At 40.1% G+C, this 6000-nt stretch overlaps 1 long non-coding RNA gene across 2 annotated transcripts in view; it reads left to right on the forward strand.

Annotated features, from left to right (window-relative positions):
- The window catches only part of LOC138284928 (uncharacterized), a 74621-nt gene extending 69263 nt beyond the window's left edge, over positions 1 to 5358 (forward strand). For both annotated transcript variants that reach the window (XR_011201477.1, XR_011201478.1), the window contains exon 3: positions 5263 to 5358. This is a non-coding gene — a long non-coding RNA (uncharacterized lncRNA). The remainder of the gene's footprint in view (positions 1 to 5262) is intronic.
- The last annotated feature ends 642 nt before the right edge of the window (positions 5359 to 6000 follow it).

Below are 6000 nucleotides of genomic sequence, written 5' to 3' on the forward strand. Positions count from 1 at the left end.
TTTCATGTCCCTCACTACGAGGTTTTTCCTGGAGGTGACATATAGGAAAGGAAAGACATTACACTACCCACCCTAAATAGGGAAGGTGGTGTAATGTCCTTCCTAGGTCAGTCCCTACTCCATTGGGTCCTTGAAGCAAGTATTCCATTAACGGAGCCATTGGAGGCTCTGCCAAAGAAATACTTAAGGTCTGCCCATCTACAAATAACACAGATGGACTGAAGGTTTAGTGAGCAGAGTAGAGTATTCTATCACAAATTCAAATTCTAAATCAGGCCCCCAAGTCTCTAAAAGACTGTAATCCCTGATTAGCACCCAATTGATCCCAATCCCACACCCCCTATCAGACCGGCCTGAATATTTGGGCCACCAATTCCCCACCACTATGAGCACAGGAGTGTGTTGAAATATGTGCCTCTGCCTCTCTCACTTCCCTTTTTTTGATACCAGCTGAAGCTGTAGGCCACGACTTTCTTGACCTCACAAGAACACCCTACATTTTGTCTGAGTATTATGTCCCCCAAACTATCCTTAAATGTCCCTGAATCTCCTCCCCCTCCTATCTGATGTTAATTGCACGAATAATTCCTTCCTCCCTCTTTAGTTAAATAATACGATCTTCTTTTCTATGACTCTAATTGTTCACGGGTGTTCTATCAATGTCTTACTGTTGCTTGGAATTGCAGAGAAAATGTGACTTTTGTGTGAAATCTTCTAGTTCCCACATATAATGTATATATACATACCAGCATGCAGGAAAATGTTTAAAAAAGCAGAGCCCCATGAACATCGCCTTTTGTTGAAAATGAAATGGAACAATGGAAGAGAATCTTGACTGTGGTTTTGAGCACCTGAGATCAAAGAGTGTGTTTTTCTTTTTTAAACTTTTTAGTGATTTTTGGGCAAACTAAAAGTAAATAGGTACCATTGTAAAGAAAAAAGTAGCTGCATCGTAACTTATTTTGTCACATATATTCATTCCTAGATGGTTAGTTATTGGACCCCCCCCCCATCTTCCCAGCCCTTTCCCCTGAATCCTTCAACATTCCCAGAAGGTATTAATGAGTGCACCCACTCGGTTACATCCCAAAAGGCATTTAACATTTTCTGCTCTCCTTATTTTGAGTAAATGGGTCCTTGCCTGGTGCAATATCTTGAGCTGTTTCAGTCTAATAACAACATTTGTTGCTACCTCTTGTGGTTGTTTACGGGCGTCCCCAAATATTCAACTTCCAGTACTGTACTGTGCTGCTCCCATTTAGTTTTAAGAGTCTCCTGGTTGCTATAGGAGAATGCACTGTATGTTTGTGCACTGGCGTGTCTATGAACGAGAGCTGCCAGAGTCCTGTAGTCAAGCTGCAATTCTTCTTGATTGTCCTACAGCATATCACTGTATTTAGTCAGTGTATACTCAACATGGAAGTATTCATAACTGTATCAGGCAAATCAAACTATTTTGTGGTTCCTAAATTGTCTTAATGCCCTCGGACCCATATATATATATATATATATATATATATATATATATATATATATATATATATATATATATATATATATATATATATATATGCTCTAGTTTGGAGATTCTCAAAAGGTCCCACTTTTTGAACCTCTCTAATAAACGTAAATCTTTCAGTATATCAGTGTGCCAGACTAGTGTTTCTAGGATGAGTTCCCTTGCACACCGATCCTTTGATTGGCCACTCACCATATTGTAAGAAAGTGGCTTATTATTTGGGGTGCACAAATATCAGCTCAAGTAATAATGACACTAACATGTCAGGGTGAACCCTACAGTTGCTTAATGAACCTGAGCTCAAATCTCTGGTAGCTACGGCACATTACACATGTGCTTAACTTAGTTCAACATCTAAGGTATGCAGTACCAGAACAGTAATATGGTCAAAACACAAATAATAAAAATCTATTCTGAATTATAGAACCATGGTAAAATTAATAAACAAAATGACAGTAAAATAGTAAACATAGGGGAAAAAACATGAAGCGCCATTGATAGTGTATGGAAGCAATAGACCAGGACCTAGGTGTGATATCAGGCCGACCATGATGGGGTGCAGGTCAGATACATCAAGTGGATTGATGTCAGTCAAATATTTTACTTTCTGACGCAATGGGGACGGAGTACTCTCTGCACCAAACTCTTGGTCTGTCCACCGTTTTAGAGTTGGGTGGACGCTCAGGTTTATGATGACAGAGAAAAATCTACCCATTGGCGTAAACCTTCCTCTGATAGTACATGGTCTTTCCAAGCTAAACCATCCGACTTTCCATCATATTTATAATGGGTGGTCGGATGTCATTTTTTTAACTGACCATCTCCTATAGGTATATTCTGGTAGTAAGGGACAATACAAAAAGAAAATGACCCCCAAACCATGGGACAAAACTCCGATGGTGTAGGGTCATTGGGTTTAGATTTGTAAGTTTGTTTCTGAAAAATAAAAAACTTTGAAAAAGTTTGACACCCAGCCGTTGTGTTTAAAAGAGCCAACCGTCAAACTTTACTACATTTCAGGAACCTCCATGACTGAGGTTCCTGCCAGTCTAGAGAAATGTCTGCTGCCCTGCAGACATCTCTAAATTTGGTGGGTGGAGTAAAGGCAGGGTAAAGGATGTAAGGTACTCGGCCACACTGTCTGTCGTTACACTGTTCGCCAATCCCTAACTCCAACCCTTTGACTTTTTTTTTGAAGTTCAAAATCCTCCAAAGAGATAAGTTTGAAGTTGTAGGTGGGAAGGTGCATCAAAATCGGACACCTTTGCTGAGAGGTCTTGCCAACAGCTCGAGAGGTCTTGAAAGCCCCAAAATAATTAAATAATTAATATTCCAACTTCTCAGAGTTCCTCGAGTAGCCCCTCTGAGTCACTTCTAGGGCTAAAGTGATAAAGCACAATAGGGTGTCCTTTGTAGCTCCAGATTTAAATGCACATTTTAAGTTGGCATTGCTTCTGATGGTGACTTCTTACATGACTGTTCACTCACATGATAATATACTGAGAAATCACTGTACATGCTGCTTGTTTCTTATAAGCGTTGCTGCCATTCTCTCTGAATACTTCATCCAAAGTTAGAACCACAGAAAACAATGCCCTAGGGTTGTTATTATCCATGGAGACAGCTCTTTACTTACAGACATATCACTCATCGGCTTTGCACCTCAGACATAGTATGGCACGAAAAATGGTTGTATTATACAAACTGCCTCTGCTCTTTATTTAGCAGAGGAGATCTTCGGTGTGGATTATCCTGAAAAGTGGTAAGCTGTGTCTGGGATGCAGCTCTGCTGACTCTGATCTCTACCCTGCAAGGGATGATAGCCTGCTCTACACCATAATTGGTCCCTGACTTCCTGGTACATCTTACCCAGCTGTGAGGGCTGGGCTTTGCCTACTGATCTGGCAGTGGGTACTCCCACTATGCTCTTGATAGTATAGATAGTAACAGATCAGAGTTTACCAACAAAATAATGTCATCATGGCTTATAGTTTTCACAATTTTCATAATGCTGGTTACCATGTTTTGTCTCGTTTGCCTAATAATCGCAGCTCACATTTTTTATTCAAGAATCCTATTGTTATAATAAAAGTTTTAAAGACATTTTCCTTTCTTTTCTTGTGCCTTGTCTTCGGTATGTAGAGTTTATAAATACCATCTGATACCCTGGTATGTTTAGGAGTTCAGGTGGGGCACTGTGAGCTAGCTAGGAACTGTGCCAACATTTCCAGATGGGATATGTGAACTGAGTCCCTATAAACAGACTTTTTTTTTTACCATATACACAGTCCTACTTAATTCGTAGGAACCATTTAACATGAAGGCACCAACATTCGAGGTCAGATACTTATTTAATGGGTCTCCTGAGCAGTTGTTACATGTACCCATATTCTACCTTTTCACCTTTATATGGAAATGTTTGTGGTGTTAGAGATCAATCCTCCTCAGCTAAATAGGAAAGCCCTATTTTAGTCTGTAGTTTGTTCAAGCTTGAACCTTTAAAAGGATCACCCCACTATAGTTTTCCCTCTCTGAATCCCATTCTTTACAATAGCGAACCCATTTAACATTCCAGTTAATTGTATATATGCTGTTACAGCATATTTAGTGCAACAAAGACTCCCTCTCAAGGGTGGAGATAATCCCTCATTGGTCAATTTTCTTGTAATGGGCACAAATAAACAAACATTTCACACATACAATGAGGTTGCAGCACCTAATCAATACAGGCCTTACCAACAATTAGAACATATCAGGAACATCAAAATTGGTTCTAAGGCACCCTTCCACATAAAGTACAAAATACAAGACTACGTCCTCTCAGCAATGACCTGGCCATTTCTAACCAGCAACACTATATCCACATTTGACACTATTAAATGCTGGTGAACGTCATATCCATTCCACAGGTTTGTTAGACTATATAGAGGTCTTACCCAGTTTGGGAACAGTAACAACCGTCCCAGCGAGGACTGTTTCAGCTATCCAGCCACAGTTAGCTGTGCCTGCAATTAGTCCGATCACAAGTAAAGCAATTAGGGATAAGGTTCCCACCAGAAAGGCGATTCCATTCTGGATCACTCAAAAAATAAATCAGCTTGAAGCAGTGATTCCCCATATTGGACGCCCCAAAAAAATATAGGATTCTTACTATCTGCCTATCACTTGGTATGGTTAACCTGATTGCAGATTATGCCACCTGGGGCATAGTCTTTTCTGGTGTATTCAACATAACACATGGTGCACCATCAGTAGCTGTTTTGCCTGAGGTGCTCAAACAGATACAAAATCAATATGGGGCTGCCTTTGCACTGGACTTGGGGATGAAATTAATTGGCAACTATGCCACATTCTCTGCAATCATATTAAGTAATATTAAAAGGGATGTAGCAGTGCTGGCAGTACGCCAACAACTCATGCTGGTTCCTACACAGGATCAGATGCATGTACTACCAAACATTTTTGCAGACACCTATATATCTATAATTCAAGATAATTTGGGAACCATGACTAATAAGCTGTAGCTTAAGGGCAAATTTGACCAAGGTAATTTCAAACAGGCACTTGACTCCCTAGAAATGCTGGGCCAAAAAAAGAAAAATATAAAACAAAAAAACGGGGGTTGGGGGGGATCTCTGCAACCGGACCCTACTGAAAAGCATTGTAATTTGCATAACAGTGATACGCTTAAACAGCCTGATAGGTATCAGTATACTGATAAATGCCATTCTTGTTCCTTTCAGGACTCAGAAGACAAACACTCTGCGGGAGAGGACAGTCGACCATAGGCACAAAGAGTATGTGAAACTGAAAACTGACTCAAAAAGGCTCATATGACATCTTCATAAAAAAAGGAAGAGAAACTTCCACAAGAAAAAACCCTATTCAAAAGAAAGAAGGTGGTAGTTTTTTTGTTAAATAAGCCACACATAGTGAAAACACTCCTTAAGAACAAGATATGAGCATTGACACTGCTAGACAGTACAGCAGAGATCACAATAGTTTGCAGAAATCTTCAAGAGTTTCTGATTTTGAGAGCAACTAGTAAATTCACACCATTTGAAACACCAAATCATGAACTGGACCTTCAAATTAAGGGCGATATACCATACACTCCTAAAGTGATTTTCTTGGAAAGTTGACATATACTTCTGGCATTCTCCTGGCTGAGGTCAACAGGCCAAGGAAGGTTTAAGGAAAGACTCTCAAGGAGAAGATGGAATACTACCCTCATTCGTAGTTCGTGCTCCTGAAGCAGTTAGGCAAACATATGCTGAAGACTGGGCCCTTGCACAGGTCCTGGCATTCTACGATGATCATGTAGGTTGGGATAAGTGTTACCCCTACCATATAATACCTATACCCTCTAGTCCACCGGTGAAACCCCAGTACCCCATCATAAATGAAGCAAAAGTTCCAGTGAGGAAAATCCTCTCACAACTTAAATACCTGGCAGTAATTGTACGCAATGTGTCCCCAAT

This window comes from Pleurodeles waltl, chromosome 3_1 (assembly GCF_031143425.1).
Source record: "Pleurodeles waltl isolate 20211129_DDA chromosome 3_1, aPleWal1.hap1.20221129, whole genome shotgun sequence".
NCBI classification, from domain to species: Eukaryota; Metazoa; Chordata; class Amphibia; order Caudata; family Salamandridae; genus Pleurodeles; species Pleurodeles waltl.